At 52.5% G+C, this 18,235-nt stretch overlaps 1 protein-coding gene across 1 annotated transcript in view; it reads right to left on the bottom strand.

Annotated features, from left to right (window-relative positions):
* The window catches only part of LOC121158001 (V-type proton ATPase subunit d 1), a 34,945-nt gene that overhangs the window by 16,160 nt on the left and 550 nt on the right, over positions 1-18,235 (bottom strand). The window lies entirely within an intron of this gene.

Here is an 18,235-nt window from a genome sequence, read left to right as displayed (position 1 = left end):
ACTTGGGCCATTTTCCACTGTTTTGCCGAGTGCATGAGCAGGGAGCTGGCTGGATTGAAGAGGAGCCGTCAGGCTTCCAACTGGCACTCCTCTATGGGCTGCTAGTCTGTCTCACAACACCAGCCCTTCAAGTGATGTTTTTCAAACATACGCCAGACCACAAACCCTCTTGCGTTCCTATGTCCCTCATACTTTAACCCCATGTGTTGCCCCACTGTTGCTGCCCAACATCTGTTCCTGCCATACCTCCTCCCCATCCCTCCAAAAACAAAAACAAGACAAAAAACTTTCCCAGGCTGACCCATCCCCACCTCAGGGCTGAGTGACCCCTGGCTTGCTGGCTCTTCCCATTCCAGCCTTCAGATTGCTCCCTAAATGCCACTTCTTCCAAGGCCTCTGCCCCATCATCATGTAACCCTCACCCTTGTGTCACTTTTTTTTTTTTTTTGACAGCAGTTTTTCCACCCATTGTAATACACATGTTTGTCGAAGACAAGGACACTGTCCAGGTCCTTGTGGTATGCTAAGCAGAGAACAGAGCAAGCACTGGCATATCCATGCTCAGTAGAAACTGAAAAATGAAGGATGGATAGTGAGAGGGTCTTCCTCTGGACTTTGATATGATGGCACTATGATTGTGGCAGCAGTACCAAGGACAGTAGCCAAGAAGGAAACCCTGTGTGTGCAACCATGCTTCCACCAGCCAGGGCTGGTTTCTGCTGTTTGGAGACAACAAGCTTCTTTGTCCCCTGGGGAGGTGGACCAGGAGATGACAGGAAGATTTGCACTTGTGACAACTTCCCCTGCCCTCCTGGCCAAGCCCTCCCTTGTGTCCTTGAGGTCCAGAGGATCTCACTACTGTGAGATGCTTAAAGAGAGAGGTTGTGGGGAGGGCATGCAACTGTTCTTCATGCTTAAGGGTAGCTTTTCCTGTGATTCTCCAGGGCAGAATGCTCCTGGGCCCTGAGATTGGTGTGCTACAAAGACAGACAGGCACGGCATGGTAGACTAGTGGCTAAATCCTTGCCTTGTATCTGCTGGGATCCTATATGGGGTTCGGTTCATAACCTGGCTGCTCCACTCCCTATCTAGTTCCCTGTTTGTGGCCTGGGATGTGGGATACTGGGACAGGAGAGAGGGAAAGGCAGGGACAAGCCACGCCTTACCTTTGGGCCCCACTGCTGCTTTATCTATATGCTGGGCTGTATTTTTATCACAAGCTGTGTGTTTGCCACATGCCCCACCTGGGCTATGTCTTTCCCATCCTCACCCTAATCTGGTAATCCCAACTATTGCTGCCATAAAAGTGTTTTCCTCGGTAATGCTTAGCCTATTGCAGCATTTGATCACTTGGTTGTTATAAAAGAATTATTAAATATAACTGATGGCTGTTCTGTACTATTGTATTGCCTCTATTTCTACCTCTAGAAACGGGCTTCAAGTGCTAGATTTTAACATTCTTAAGTTTGGGCAAGTGCACAGATCTTTTAAAAAAGAAATGTGGCTTACTTGCACAAAATTGGTAGGCTTTGAGATGCTGTTTACTCTCCTGAAATGATCTGTGTGTGTGTGTGTGTGTGTGTGTGTGTGTGTGTGTGTGTGTGGTATAAAACAAATGGTGAGGGGCCCGGTGGTGTGGCCTAGTGGCTGAAGTCCTCGCCTTGAACACGCTGGGATTCCATATGGGCGCCGGTTCCAATCCCAGCAGCTGCCACTTCCCATCCAGCTCTCTGCTTGTGGCCTGGGAAAGCAGTCAAGGACAGCCCAAAGCCTTGGGACTCTGCACCCATGTGGGAGACCTGGAAGAAGTTCCTGGATCCTGGCTTTGGATTGGCATAGCATCGGCCATTGTGCTCACTTGGGGAATGAATCATCGGACGGAAGATCTTCCTCTCTGTCTCTCCTCCTCTCTGTATATCTGACTTTCCAATAAATAAATAAATCTTTTTTTTTTTAAAGATTTATTTTTATTATTTTTTTTTCATTGGAAAGGCGGATATACAGAGAGGAGAGACAGAGAGGAAGATCTTCCGTCCGATGATTCACTCCCCAAGTGAGCGCAACGGGCCGATACTATGCCGATCCGAAGCCAGGAGCCTCTTCCGGGTCTCCCACGCGGGTGCAGGTTCCCAAAGCCTTGGGCCATCCTCGACTGCTTTCCCGGGCCACAGGCAGGGAGCTGGAAGGGAAGCGGGGCTGCCGGGATTAGAACCGGCGCCCATATGGGATCCCGGGCGTGCAAGGCGAGGACCTTAACCGCTTGCGCCACCGCGCCGGGCCCATAAATAAATCTTTTTTAAAAAATGCTGAGAATATAAACTGGGCCTTATTAGCATATTGAAATAAAGCCTACTTAATTTATCAAGACATGTTCATGCCCTAATGTAACCTACTATGGCTATCAATAATCACTGACACTTGAGAAAAAAAAAAAAAAAAACTGAGCTGGGGTTCTGACCAACACCCAGCAAATGCTGAAGTCTGTACTGGGGAAAGCTGCTGCACAGTGGACAGGTGGCAGGAAGCCAGCACTGGAATATGGTGTTCTGGGTCAAGCTGTCTGGCAAGGTTGCTGCCAAACCAACCTATCTTCTTATCCCAGTAGTCACTGCAGCCAGCTGACAGCCTTTCTCAGGACAGGAGACTTCTCGCTCTTTAGTTCATCTGGCCAGGTCAGGTACACTGGCAGGGTCCCAAGGTCAAACCCAGTCTCCTGGACCAGGGCCCCTCATGTCAGCGACCCTGCTCTGCTCTGGAACCAGAAGCTTGGCCCTGGATCCTGCGCCGGCCTCCTGCTCTTGACCGTGTGGGTGGCCCCCCTCCCGCCACCCCACAGGCATCATGTAGGCCCTGCCCTTCCCAGCCTTGGCATGTGCTGCTGGGAAACTCTGGGGGGAGGGGTATCTCTCACTCCCACTGGGGATTCTCAGGAGAACTCCAGCAGTCCAGCAGTAAGAAACTTTCTCAGGTCCAGGCCCCGCCTGGGCTCCACAGGGCTCCTCTCCCTGGGAAGGCTCAGCAACTACCCTGCTGTCAAGGACCCTTTCCCTTCTCCAGCACCATGGGTCTCTCCATCCAATACCAACTCTCCCACTCTGGGTGGGAGTCCTCAGCCCACCCAGACCCATTCTAAATGGAAACACATGTGCCACATGGCGGGCGGACTCAGTCGTGCGCCCAGAGCAACCTGCCTGCTGTGTCTCTCAGCCATGCCCACTTCATAGAAGCAGGCATGAAAAATCAGACAGAACCACACATCTGTCCAGCATCCCACAACTAGGCTGAAGAGCAAGGCTAGTGGGTTCTGTTCACCCCAAACCCTGGTGTCTCTTCCCCTGCTCTGCACCTCCTCAACCATGTCCCTCCACAGCTCTTGGCCCAGAACAGGTCTTTCAGATCTGGACTTGGCTACCCGTGCTGCCTGTAGTGCCGTAAGAGCTGGCAGGTGGCACAGGCTTGGATGAGAATAGCTCATGCTTTCCTCCAACCTTAGCGGCAGCCTGGATCCTCACTGTTCACCTGACCATCGTTGGCCTGGACTGTGTCATAACTCAGCGACAAGTCCTTCTGGCATCAGTGGCGGCATCAGTCATTCCCGGAGAAGCTTAGAACAGATGCATGTAAGTAGAGGGTGTGTGGGGTGGGAGGGACTGCGGAGGGCCAGGGCTTTCATTTGCATGCCCCCACCCCTAGGGCTTAGCAAGGGCCTCAGCATTCTGCTGACACTGCATCTTGGGAAGCTATGGCTCTGAGCAATGCTGGTTTTTGCTGGCGTTTGTCAGATCAGAGCAAACCCGGGGGAGACTCTATTGAGAACCCTGCCCAAGGCCTGAGGAGTCTTCCATACCAGGAAACTCATTTTTAAAAGCCCCCAGAGACGATGTCAAAGGGCCGTTCCAGACCACTTTCCCTGGCTGGGCCCCATATCTCCCTGCGACCCAAGGAAAAGCGACAGCCTGCCAGCCAAGAAGGCGACTTGGAGGGAGGCAGGCTAGCTGATCCCTCAGCTCGCCCACAAGGGGACCACACAGGGCTTTTAAACCAGCTCTGACCCTGCTGGAGGCGTCCAGACCCAGTGGCTGGCAGACCCAAGTTCGTTAGACGGTCCCAGCCAGGGCCAGGACAAGGCTGGTTAGGACACCCCCTCTACTCCAACTTCCTGTTCTCTCTGAGGGCTGCAGAGCAGGGGATGTGACTGGGGGTGGGGTCTGTGCATAGGAGAAAAGGCCTGGAACTTGTAGACAGCTTCGTGGGAGACCCAGCCACCCAGTCCTGGCCCAGCCTGAGGGCAGCCGAGGACGGCAGAGGCTCCAGGAAGGCCTGGGCTAGTTCTGCTCCAGGCTCAGCAGCCCGACAGCCCTGGTGACTGCCCCTGAGAGGCCCAGACACAGGCAGAGGCCTGAGCAGTGTTCTGGTTAGCAGACTCGGGGGACTGGTCTGGTCTACCCACAAGCCCAGCTGTCTATCCCAAATCCTCCTATCTATGGTCCAGCACCAGGAATGTCTGGCCAGCTTGGGAGCTCTCACAGCAAGACTTCCTCAGAAGCTGATTTTACATGTTCGAGATGTTGTTGCTAGCAAGATGTCTTCTCTGCAGTGTAGCCCGACCCCGACTCAGGAGGAAGCAGACCAACGTGCTTCCGAGTGTCTCTGCCTCCTCCCACAACCTCGGACTTCCTCCTCAGCTTTCCCTGACAGCCCCACAGACCCTTCCACACCTCTACCCCCAAGTTCTCAGACACTCTCCCACGAACTTCATCTTTTGGCGCCCACCCAAGTGTCCCATCCCACATCTTGCTACCCCACTCACAAGTTCACTCTCCGTACCACTACCAAAATGTTATCCTCCAACTCCAACATGTCATTGTCCACTTTACCCAGAAGTCTCCAGGGTCCTGGAGCTAGTGTTCTGCTTCCTCCCACAGTCTGTGAGGCCTGTGCCCTTGATCCTGGCCTTAGCTGCACAGTACTGTTCCCTGGCTGGAGCCCCCTCTCAGCAAGTGCTCCAGGGAGGCTGGGGAGCTTCTCTGACAACTACCCTACAGCTGTGCTCTTGAGGGGCAGCAAACAGCTGCTTCGTCAGGCCCAGCCACAAAGGCCAGGCTGGGAAGCAGACACGCCCCAGGCTGGGAAGTGAGGGAGGGCACTGCCACCCTTCCTCCACCAGGCAGCCCTGTGCACCCTGAGGTTGCTAGGTCAAAGCCCACTGCTGCTGGCTTGAACACAGCTCTCTGAGAGGCACCTGCCACCCAAACCCCTCCTGCAATGGCTGTTTTTCCCAGGGCTTGCTAGGTTACACCAGACTCGGGCTGGCCCCATGGCGTAAACCTGTCCACACCACACCTTTCTTCCCTTAACCTCCATTCTCCTGGGCCACAACTCCTCAGCCTAAGGGCCCTGATCACAAGCTGGAACCCTTTGCTGCAAATCCAGCTCCTGATTAACAGGAGGGCACGAGGACTACCGGCCTAGCCAGCATTCTCTCCTGTGTGCAGGACAAAGTATAGGGTTGGCAGCCAGACCCAGCCAGGCCTGGAGAGGAGGCAGTTGGGCAGTCCTGCCCCTGCCTACTTTCTGGCACCTTCCCTCAAATCCTTCCAGCCTGGAAGGGGATCTCTCAGTCCCTCTGGGACTCCTAGGGGTAGGTAATGCACGGCTCTTCCAACAAATTCTGTGCTGGATTCAGAGAGGCAGTGGATTGGTCCTATGGGTCCCAGGGGTGCAGCAAGATGGAGGCAGCCCCTGGCCCACCACACTAGGTGGAGCAGCCCCTGCTCCACAGTCACCCATGGCCTCATGGCCCACAGAGGGGCCCTGCTGGCCAGCTGGCCACAGCAGAGTGTGAGAGGACAGTGTGTTCCCAGACTTCATTTCTGCTTTTCCAGAGGTTACTCAATGACACTCTCCTGGGGAGCTCAGGGGTTTTCAGGAATCACGGCCCATTGAGTGAAACCAGATGTGAGCATATGTCCCCAAGAGCCCGGCGTGCCCACCCTGCTGTCCTTGGCATGGGTGGCAAAGCCTCAGAGTCTGTACTAGCACTCTCTGGAACCCAGGAAAGGAGTCTACTTTGAAGAGACTAGACTTGGGCTCTCCTTTCAATGCTACAACTCCAAGGGACTCAAAGCAAGGAAACTCAGACAGATGGTAGACGGGGCCAGGCTGGTAGCCCCCAGTGACCACAGCCCCTCTGCCCCTCCTTGGGGAATGTGCTGGAGGGTGGGGGAAAGATCTCTTCCTCACATCAGCTCCAAAGCAGATGCATGCTCTGGTTGGCTGGATCTGCAGGGTCACAGCTCACATCTGGAACTCTCTGTAGTGGAAACTATGGCAGGAAAACCATTAACCCTGGGTTTACTGGCAGCCTGCAACACAGAGTGACATTTTAGGGCTCAGGCTTCTGCCAATGCTTGCCAAAGCCTCCCTGTAGATCTCACCAAATGCCAACTGACTGATTAACCCTGTGTTCCAACTGTTTCTATCCAACACCAGCTCCTCCTCCCCTCTTCCACATGCCACCTGTCATGGCCCACCCAGAATTTTGGTACCCCATCCCCACTTGGGCATCCCTGGTCCATTTCCTTGGCTAGTGCAGGCTCATGTACCATCTGGCAGCTGGGTCCATGCCTTGCTCTGTCCTCCTTTGCAGAACCATTTTACCTGCACAATGGTTATACACTATGTCACTCTGGGTGACTGAGGCAGACGAGAGAGAATCTGCACTTTGGAGCCACAGGTCTCTGGGGTTCAATTCTACCCCTCCACCCTACCCCCCACCCAGTGTGTGAGCTTTTGCTGGACCCAGGCTCCTGGCCCATCGTCACCTGGTGAAAGGCCCTGCAGTGCAGGCACCTGCACACAGACACTGAACATAAAGTGGAATCCCGAAAGAATGAGACACAGTACAGCCCAGACTCAGTCTGTGCCCCTGACTCTAGGTGCATGCCCAGGCCACCCTACTTTGTCCTCTACAGAAGCCCCTGTCCTTCTTCTCCATGGTCTGTCCCAACCCTTCTCGCAGGCTCCAGCATGTCCTCCTCCATGTCATGCCTGTAAGGAACCTTGGGCAGCGAACAACATACAAGCACACAGGATTCATTCTGTGATCTCCAGGGACAAGAGATACATAGCTGGCTGATGACACAGGGCACCCATCCCCACACCCACACTTCATTTTAACTACCATTAAAGATCATATAAAGCTCTGGAGTCCTGGCAACCTGGACAACAGAGGCTAAGGAGTGAACTCTGACCAATCCACAACACCCTGAACTGCAGATATGGGGTCTTAGGAGCAGGCAAGAGGCAGCATAGCCAAGAGCAGCTCTTGCTACACGGGAAGCCCCAGCTGGCAGGCCAGTTATCTTGGGAAGAACCTGGAGTCAGCTGCTGGCTCAGGCATATGCAAGTTACTAGGTTTCAGCTGGCACAAAGCAGAGCTTCTGCAGGGAGAGGACAGTAAGTTCTCCTTCCTCAGCCCCTGGGCCCGCTTTTGTTTCAGGCCAGAGGCCTCCTGATGAAGTGAGGCATTCACAGCAGGGGAATGGGCAAGATCTGCAAAGGTGCCCCAGCAGCCAGCAGAGGTCACTGGCACTGCCCAGTATCAGATACACAAATTGGATGAGAGCGGCACCCTCTGCCCCATGTCCAGGAGGCAGCAGGATGTCTGCCTCAAATTCACCACCCCACTCTCTGCTCCAGGACAGGTGGCAGGTGATGACAGACCCACATTTAATTACTCTCAGGAACAACTCGTCCCTGCGGCTGAGTGAATGAAAGCATCACTCACGCCGCATGAGGAAGTCAACTCATCCGAGAGTCAAGAGGGTGCCAGGCAGGCAATCGTCCAATGTGCCAAAGGGAGGGGCAGAACTGGTTGCGGCTGCACCCAGGGCAAGTTCCAAGAAGCTCTCCTCTGGCTGAGCAGAGATCCAACTGGACAGCAGCTCACTGGACCATCCCCACACAGGCCCTCCAGTTCCACCAGACTGGCTGTCCCAGGAGAAAGTGGGCTTGAAGTATAGCTTCCTTAGGTTCGTGGGCCACGGCGTTGCCTGGGATTTAAGAAACGGAGCCTCACCCTGGACACAGAAACCACGCCTGCCTCCTCTGCTGCTACCCTGCACTTTGACCTTGAGCAAGCATTTTCTTCTCCAGCCTTGTCACCCGGTTAGGCAACCTGCAGCTTACAGAGTGCATCTAGAGCTTGGGAGGAGAGCTGCTTTTCATTCTCCCAAAGATCTGAGCTTATCTGGGTGTGAATAAGACTGGTAAAGTGGTCTGGGCTGGCCAAGTGCCAGGCAACGCAGGGAAAGTCAGCTGTGGCAGTGAACTGTGCTCCAAAGCTGGCCCAAGCCCATGTCGCCAGCTCCAGAGCCTGCCGCCTCGCAACACCTGAGCCATCACGCCAGTCCTGGATGCAAGGGCTCCTGTTCCACACACGCAAGGCTCTGGAGGAAGGACAAGAAGGAAAGCTGGCACCTGCTCCCACAGGGTTTCAGGAAGGGCAGTTCTGGGCTTCCCCAGGGGCTGCCATTCTCAGTGAAATTGAGTCAGGTCAGGCCAGATCCTGGTTGCAGCATCCTGCCAACTCCATGGTGCCTGGAGCCGCTAAAAAGAAAGAACTCAACAATCCTCCTTTTGCTTCCACCTAGGCCCTGTGGATGTGCTCATGGGCTGGAGCTTCCTTTGGAGCCAGGAGGCCATGTTGCCTCAGGAAGAAGCCATTCCCCAAAGCTCCAGGACCAAGCTGCATGCGCCAGGCCAGTCCTGGGCAGAATCCCCCAGCACTCCTCACCTATCCTTCCTTTCTTTTCTCCTTCCAACTGCCCTGCTTTTGGGCCTGGTGGGACCTACCAGACGGAGTGTGATCAGTGCTGGGGGCCTGGTTGGCCCCTGAGAGGGAGGTATCATCTGTTTAAGAAACTTGAAGCAGAAGCTAACTCTGAATAATGACAGCTGCCAGGGAGGTGGGAGGCAAGGCGCCTCAACAAGGCCTGAAGGAGATCACTGAGGGGCCCTGTCTCCCCAGGCCTGAGACACATGGGATCCAGTTTAAAACAGAAAGGGTGGAGATGGGGAGGGAAACCCGTGAGTGTCAGGATTCTGTGGGGGCGGATCAGGGGTTGAGCTTACCTGATCCCTTGATCCTCAAGCTAGATCCCTTTAAGCTCTGAGCCAGATACCTGGCTACGCCAAGGGAGTGGCAGGGTTTCTTACCCGCATTACCCCTTCCTGAGATGGGAGCTGGGTACTCAGAGGCATAGTCCAGGCAGCCTTGAATAGCAAATCAAGGAATGAATAAGGAACACATGAAAGGGAGGTTGAGGGGAGGGACAGGGACAACATGAAGCCATTGGGTCTCACCTAAGACTCCAAATCACAGGAAAAACTTCTTTAAGGTTCCTTCCAGAAGCCTGGCTAGATCCTGCTTTACTGCTGTAGCCCAGTCAGGTCCAGGTTGCATTGCCCTCTGTAACCCAATCCCATGAGGGCCACCCAGGAGCTTTGGGTAAGAGCAGAGGCCTGAGCATCCTGGGCCGGCATACGAGAGGCCAGCAGAGCAGAGGCAGGACGGGCAGCCAGGACTCAGTTGCAGCACCAAGGACACCACAGGTGACTCCTTGGGGAAAGCCCCAGCTGCCAACCCAACAACAAGCCTCAGCTGAGCTGAGGTCAAGGCCTGAAACCCCTTGCCTAAGTATCTGAGTTGGGACAAGGTCTGAGCAAGTCCCCAGGGCCAGCCACACAGTGGTGCCCAACAGCCAGGCTGGTCTGTTACCCCTGCACCCCATCTCCCTGCTACAGGTCTACCTGGCTGTCCTCAAGATCAACCCCATTCACATTCACAGGGGCCCCGGTCTAGCTCCTTGAGCGCCCTCTACAGTCCTGGGGAGGAGCTACAGAGTGCCAGCGGTGCACAGGCAGAGCAGCCTAGCCAGCAGCCTTTGGGACCCTTGGTTTTCCCATCTCTAAAATAGGAAGAAGGCCAACACGCCGATGTGAGACAGTTTTTCCTTTAAATCAGTCAGGCTTGAGGGACTGGATGAGGCAGAGGACAGGGAGGCCAATGGAAAGGAACAAAAATTGTACATGGAGAAGGACAATTCCTAGTGGCTTTCTAAACAACTCTATTCCCAACATGACTGCGTGGACCTCCTTGGGGTCGGGAGCTTGGTTCATTCCTCTCCTGGAGTCACCCTGGATACGTGTGCCATCACCTGCCACATACACTTGTGTATGTTCCTTAGAGGGCCCAGGTGGCAGGACAAGGGTGAGAACCCTTGGGGAACGGTATGCTGCTGGGTGTCCAAGAACTGTGGGCCACACTCTTGGGCTCACAGCTAGCACACTGGGCTGGAATGCGGGTTCTGACTTGGAGAGTTGCCAACATGGCCCAAGCGGGCTCACATGAGAAGGGGCTGGTGATCAAGACCAGAACAGCCTGCACCGAACCCCAGAGCAGAAAGCCTCAGGCACTGTCCCCTTGCTTGTGCTAAAGCATGAGGAGGTGAGGGTGGACAGGAGACCCAGAGCTCTGAGCCCTGCCTGCCTAATCTTAGAAGGCTAACTAACTGGGGGTTGAGCAAGGGAAGCAAGGGAAGCAGAGCTCAGGGCAGAGCTCAGCAGCTGCAGGCAAACGCTAGGCAGAGGAGCACTGGCTAGGCAGCTTGGCTAGCCTGGTGGGTCCAGCCACACCCCCCTTGACCAGGCTCTAGGGCAGCAAGTGATCCTGGTGCACCCTCTTGTGGCCAAAGTGAGGATGACATCATCAAAAAGGAGGCAGGAGGAGGGTGCTGCAACTTCAATCCCTGCTCAACACAACACTTCCCTCCCAAGTAAACTTTGCAACTCCCCCAGCCATCAGTCCACATGGGGAGTGGGGCCACAGATACCAGCAAAGCCATGCAGGAATGTGCTATAAAGAACTGTAACAGGCCCGAGGGGCATGTGAGCCTGGGAAAGCAAAACACAGAGCTGTGGGCCTGCTTCTGGCCAGGAGGAGCCAGTGTGTCCTGTGTCAGAAAAACAGGGCCCTCTGAGGGGGGGGAGGCTGAAGAATGTGGAAGGCAGCTTGGGTATCTGCAGCCCTCTATAGCCCTGGGCCAAGCTGCACCCTCCCAGCTCTCCATTTTCTTTCTCCAACTGTCTACCCCTTCATCTCTAAGTGATGAGTGTATGCCTAACAAAATCAAGCACACAGCAATGCAGGAACAGGATTGTGACATGGTGCACCCCTGGGACGGCGCCCTCCATTTTTCCTCTCTAATTCCCCATGGCCCACTCATCCATTCACATAAACACTGAGCTCCAGAGAGGGCTATGCCTGCTTGAAGAATTCACTTCAAGCAGGTGAATTCTATTTCATTTTACAAGTGGACAGACATACTCAGTCTTACACAGCTAACCAGAAAGGGAGCTCTGATCTTCTTGATGCCTGGTCCCCCAAAAAAACTCTACATAAAGGTTCTGTGCACCCAGAGGCCCCTGTGTCTGACCCGGAACAGACACAGGCCATCCACAAGCTAAATCATCATTATGCCATGTCCTTGCATCCATCCATTTTAAACAAGATTTATTTATTCATTCATTTAAAAGGCAAAGTGACAGAAAGGGAGACCTTTCATCCACTGGTTCATTCCCCAAATGGCCAGCTCTATTCTGGCCTCCCACATAGGTGGGAGAGATTCAAGTCTTTGGGACATCCTCTGCTGCTATTCCAGGAGCATCAGCAGGGAGCTGAATCAGAAGCAAAGCAGCTGGGTGCCAGCATTGTGCCGTAACAGGTCAAGTGCTGCCAGTGGTGTCAGCATCTGACACCGGCACCCGTATGTGTCCCAGCTGCTCCACTTCTGATCCAACACCCAGCAAACGGCCTTAGAAAAGCAACAGAATCTGGCCTAAGTACTTGGGCTCCTTTCCACCCATGGGGGAGAACTAAAAGGAGCCTCCTGACTCCTGGCTTCAGCCCAGCCCTGGTCATTGTCATCTAGGGAGTGAACCAGTGGATGGAAGATCTCTCTTTCTCTCCCATTTTCTCTGTGATTCTGAATTTCAAAGAAATGAGTATTTAAAAAAAAAAAAATAAGAAAAAAAAAGGCCAAACAACTGAGATGTGAATCAGCACTCCAATACGGGAAAGCATATCAGAGTTCCAGGTTCCAAGTCTAACAGCCCTATCGTGAGGCAGATTCTCCATCGTGTTCAGTGTGCCACTTAGAGCCATGAGTGAGTTTCATGCAAAGTGTTAACAATAAGGTAGGAGGCATTTTCCTCTCTGCCACATGGCAACCTTGGTCATCCACAAAGCCTATCCTTCAAAGGGTCCTGGACGGCTGGCTTCTGCCTATTTTTTTTGAAGATCTAAAAGGGGTCCAGGCATGGGTTCAGGGATTGGCTCCAACTCAGAAACCAGGCCCAGGAACTTGCTGAGCAAATCCAAGAAAAAAGTTATGTTATCACTCACCAGAGCAAGTTGTAACACATTACCTCCCAGGACAAGGCTTGTGAAACAGGGGTTATCTCTCCCTGAGCAGACTGTTATTGACTTGACCATAAACAGCTGCCCAGATAAAATCGAGCTAACATATGTACCAGTGTAAGATGGAATCACTTTCAGGGGGTCCGGGGAGAGGCACAAGAAAGAGATAAAGTGGCGAGGAGAAGGGGAACTGCCCAAGGAAGCTATGGACAGGGATCCTGAGCTCTAACCTGAGCCACATGACAATAGTGCAGCCTGGGCCCTAGGAACCCCACAGACTACTGAGTTTTCAGGTGCAGAAAAAAAAAGGGCTTATAGGGGGTTTCCAGAAATTCAGACCAGACATTATTAATGCTGTGAGCCAACATCTAGAAGATGTGCGCCCCAAGCTCACCAACCTAGGTCTCAGCTTGGAACGCTCCAGGAGTGGGAACCTATTTCTTGCTGATACATTCTGATTTTATTTAAATAGACTCATCAGATTTTAAACAATGTATCTGAGGGCCCAGCACTGTGGCCTAGCGGCTGAAGTCCTTGCCTTAAACACACCATGATCCCATATGGGCGCTGGTTCTAATCCCAGCAGCTGCACTTCCCATCCAGCTCCATGCTTGTGGCCTGGGAAAGCAGTTGAGGACGGCCCAAAGCCTTGGGACTCTGCACCCGTGTGGGATACCCAGAAGAAGTTCCTGGATCCTGGCTTCGGATTGGCATAGCATCGGCTGTTGTGCTCACTTGGGGGGTGAATCATCGGACGGAAAATCTTCCTCTCTGTATATCTGACTTTCCAATAAATAAATAAATTTAAAAAAAAAGAGTTACAGCAAGACAAGGAAAGACAGAGAGACCTTCCATCCATCAGCTCACTTCTCAAATGGGCTTCAAAGGCTGGAACTGGGACAGTCCTATGTTAGGAACCAGGAGCTTCTTCCTGGTTTCCCATGAGGGTTCAGGTGCCCAAGCACTTGGGTCATTTCTGTTGCTTTCCCAGGCATATTAGCAGGGAGCTGGGACTCAAACCAGTGCTCACATGGGATACTGGCATCTATCTGCTGTGCCACAGCATTGGCCCTAAATTTATTTGTTTTTAAAGGTGTTCAGCAAGAAAGAGAATGAATGAAAACATTCAAAATAAATCTTGTGATTTCTCTTTATATATCTCTGGCCTGTCTCCTCTTCCCTGCAAGTCCCTCCCAGATGGTACTCAACACACCCAGAAAAGCCCAGGATTGGACAGTTTTGTATCCACTCAGATCTATCCCTTCAGCTCATCTAAGGGAATGGCCACTCCAGGTTCCCTCTGCTGTTCCTGAAGAGAATCTGGGCTTCAGAGGCCCCACATTCAGCACAGGAAAGGTCCATGGCAGGGACCTTTCTGCACTGGAACCAGCCAAATAAACCAGGGTGTGGAGAGGAGGCCATACTTGCCCCATCTTGCAGATCAAATGAATACCCTTGGCCAATGTCCTGTGCCTTCTGGGAAATGCCCAGCACCTGAAACATGTTCCTTGGACAGCTCATCACTCCAGAACCCACCTACCGATCTCACTAGAAACCACAGGTTTCTGTGGTTTCCCCACCCCACTCCCCCAGACACACTGAGACCAAAATACCCAGCAATGGTGGCCCAGATGCCAACCCCATGTCACCTGCAGAAGAAGAGCACTTTCCACAGAGAATACATGGGGTTTCTGGTCACTGCCTCTTGCTCCTGGTTATCCCCAAACTTTGAAATTCTTGAGCATTTCTAGCATACGAGGTCCCCTGAATCTGACATCCTACCTACAGATACTTCTGCAAGGGCAGGGCCAGTGGGGGAGGGTTGACACAGCAGTCAAGAAGCTGTTTGGGATACCTACATCCCCTTGGAGTGGCTGGTTTGAATCCCAGCTCTGCTTCTCCAACTCCAATTAAGGAATGCCAGGTTACAGAGTATGATAGTTTAAGTACCTAAGTCTCTACTACTAAATGGAAGACCTGGACTGTCCTGGGCTCCCTGTTTCCACCTGGCTCAACCACAATTATTGCAGGTATTTAGGAGGTGAACCAGCAAAACGAAGACCACTCTGTGCCTCTCCTTCATTAAAATGAAAAAAAAAAAATAGGTCAAAAACTCTTGTAAGCATAACTTTCTCTAAAGAAAAAATATATGTTATTTTTTATTTGAAAGGCAGAGTTAGAGAGAAAGCAAAGGAAAGACAGAAAGAGATCTTTCATCCCCTGGTTCGGTCCCCAAATGCTGCAATGGCTACAGCTGGGCCTGTCCAAAGAAGAGAGATATCTTCCACCCACTGATTCACTTCCAAAAGGCTCCCAATGGCAGCAGCCGGACTGATCCAAAGCCAGCAGTCAGAAGCTTATTCTGGGTCTCCCGTGTGGGTGCAGGGGCCCAAGCACTTAAGCCATCCTCTATGCTTTCCCAGGCCATTAGCAAGGAGGTCAATCAGAGTGGTGCAATTGGGACTTGAACTAGCAAACTAAAGCAATGCCAGCACCACAGGAGGAGGCTTGACCGGATATGCCACTGCACCAGAAAGGGCAACTTTCTAACCTAGCAGGGTTACAGACAGTTTCAAGGATGAGGTGGCACTAGGACTGGGCCTCATGGAAGAAAACAGGAAGCAGGCAGGCAAGCACAAGCCACACTGAAAACATGAGCCAAGGTCTGCCGAGAGCTTACTCTGCCCTTGGTGTGGCGCTCCACATTGTGCAGGCAGCAGAGCTCGTGGGCGACTCAAAGTCTAAGAAATGGATGCTCTCAGAGGTGCTGAATCACTTATCTAAGAAAATCCACTGACTTTCAGTGTTGGAACTCAAGCCCAGATTCACCGAATTCCTCAATCTGCCTCATGGTATGCACCACGTGGGGCGGGCGGGGCTGGCTTCTATATGATGAACACATCTGAAAAAGCACGCGATTCTGAATGCCAGGAAAAGCCAGCATGGTATCCCACAAGGGGCCTGGGGAGTGTGCACTGAACAGGAAGACCACCCAGCACAGCACTGTCTGCAGGACGACAGAGGGCCTCCTGGCCAGATGTAAATCTTGGACCCCTAGAATTCTACAAAGGACAAGTAGAAGCAGGAGTTAGAAAAGCCTAGAACAGGGCCTGGTACAATAAACCTAGTGGCTAAAGCCCTCACCTTGAATCCACCAGGATCCCATATAGGTGCCGGTTCACATCCCAGCAGCCCCACTTCCCATCCAGCTCCCTGCTTGTGGCCTGGGAAAGCAGTCGAGATGGCCCAAAGCTGTGGGACCCTGCACCCATGTGGGAGACCCGGAAGAGACTCCAGGCTCCTGGCTTTGGATCAGCTCAGCTCCAGGGACTTTGGCCAGCTGGGGAGTGAATCATTAGACAAGAGATCTTCCTCTCTGCCTCTTTTCCTCTCTGTATATCTGCTTTTCCAATAAAAATAAATAAATCTTTAAAAAGAAGATTTAGGGCCCGGCGCGGTGGCGCAAGTGGTTAAGTCCTCGCCTTGCACGCCCGGGATCCCATATGGGCACCAGTTCTAATCCCGGCAGCCCTGCTTCCCTTCCAGCTCCCTGCCTGTGGCCCAGGAAAGCAATTGAGGACGGCCCAAGGCTTTGGGACCCTGCACCCGCGTGGGAGACCTGGAAGAGGCTCCTGGCTTCGGATCGACATAGCATCGGCCGTTGCGCTCACTTGGGGAGTGAATCATCGGACGGAAGATCTTCCTCCCTGTCTCTCCTCTCTGTATATCTGCCTTTCCAATAAGAAAATAATAAAAATAAATCTTTAAAAAAACAAATATAAAAAAAAGAAGATTTATTTATCTTTTATTGGGGGGGCGGGGCGGGCAGAGAAAGAAAGAAAAGCCCGGAACAGGGGCCAGCACTGTGGTATAGCAATTGGAAGTTGCTCCCCTGGCTGTGCCAGCATCCCTCATGGGTGCTGGTTCAAGTCCCAGTCACCTCACTTCCTACCCAGTTCTGCTCACATGTCTGGAAAAAAGCAGAAGACAGCCCAAGGCCTTGGTCCCCTGCACCCAAATGGAAGGCCTAGATGAAGCTGTTGGCTCCTGGCTTCGGACCAGCCAAGTTCTGGCTCTTGAGGCCATTTGTGCGGTGAACCAGCAGACGGAAGATCTTCTGTTTCTCTGTAAGTTGGCCTCTCAAACCAATCACTCAACCTAATTCCAGCTGATGATGCTGGTGTTCCCCTTTAGATTCAGCAAGATCTTCCTCAAGTCCAAGTCAGCCCACAAAACACACTACACACCAAGTGTGTGCCAGGCCCTGCTCCAGGAAGTCTCCCTACAGTAAATCAAGTTACTGGCAGACTCCTACAACACGGTGCCCTAAAGCCCTCTCCTCTCCTTCCCACTGCCACTCGCACAGGGAGCTAAGAACTTCCGTACAGATTTATGTTAGCCATATCTATAATTATTTTCTTTAAAGATTTATTTACTTATCTATTTATTGGAAAGTCAGATTTACAGAGAGAAGCAGAAACACAGAGAAAGATCTTTCGTCCACCGTTTCACTCCCCAAGTGGCCATAATGGCTGGAGCAGAGCTGATCCAAAGCCAGGGTCCTGGAACTTCTTTCAGGTCTCCCACGTGGGTGAAGTGTCCAAAGTTTTGGCCCTTCCTTGACTGCTTTCCCAGGCCACAAGCAGGGAGATAAGAGGGAAATGGAGCAGCCAGGATACGAACTGGCGCCCATATGGGATCCCGGTGTGTGCAAGGGGGGGGACTTTAGCCACTAGGCTACCACGTGGGGCCCATATCTACAATAACTGTTTTTCAGTTTCATAAGCAAATAATGTAGCAAGTTAAGCCACTATCTCTAGGCTGACATCTGCGATGGGCTACAGTTTGAGTCCCAACTGCCCCACTTCCCATCCAAGCTCCCTGCTAATGTGCCTGAGGAAGTGGTGAAAGATGGACCAAGATCTTGGGCACCTGTTATCCACATGCGAGACCTGGAAGAAGCTTTGGCTCTGATCTAGCCCAGCCCTGGCTGTTGTGGCCATCTGGAGAGTGAACCAGCAGATGGAAGCTCTCTCTCTCCCTCTCTAGCTCTCTGTAACTCCAATTTTCAAATAAGCCGAAAATAAATAAATAAATAAATAAATTTTTTACAGTACATTTTCTACTTTAACAGTATGTATTTCCACTTTTCTGGTCTAGTTTGCAAGAGAAACAAGACGAGATTAAGCTCCTCTTTAACATCAAAAGCTTTTGGCGAGACACTTTCCTCTTGTGGCTGAATCATGTGGCCATATTCCCCTTTGAGCTGTTAATCCCGAGGCTACATCAATCCCTCTGCTCCAGGGATCCCATGGGGACTCACCCCAGCCAGGCTGCCCTTCACGACCATCTTGGAGGAGGGAGGCAAGTCCAGCACAACAGCTCTACCTCAGTACACCTGTGGCTGGCCCTCAGGGCATCCACCTGCTTTGCAGCTGGGTACTGGGAGGAAAGCAGAACTCAACTTCTCACCATTCTTGTGCAAGACACAGTGTCCTAATACACGCCACCCCCTCCCGCCACTGTTGGCCTGGGATTTGGGGTCAGACACTTGGATTCTTGGTCATCCCTTGCTCTCCTAAGCCCTGCCTTCAGGAGACACTGCCCCGCCAACACCCTCACTGGCTCAGCAGTTGCCCAGGGAGGCCACGGCGAAGTCACAATAATCCCAAAGGCCTTGGAGGATATGTGTGGGCAAAGTGGAGGGATGGTGCATTTGCGTTTAGCTTCCCTAAGCTTGACCACAGGACAGAT

Source organism: Ochotona curzoniae, unplaced genomic scaffold (genome assembly GCF_017591425.1).
Source record: "Ochotona curzoniae isolate NIBS_2020 unplaced genomic scaffold, NIBS_Ocur_1.0 contig_3622, whole genome shotgun sequence".
NCBI lineage: Eukaryota > Metazoa > Chordata > Mammalia > Lagomorpha > Ochotonidae > Ochotona > Ochotona curzoniae.
The sequence above is the reverse complement of the archived record's forward strand: the minus strand, read 5'-3'. Positions and strand labels throughout refer to the sequence as shown.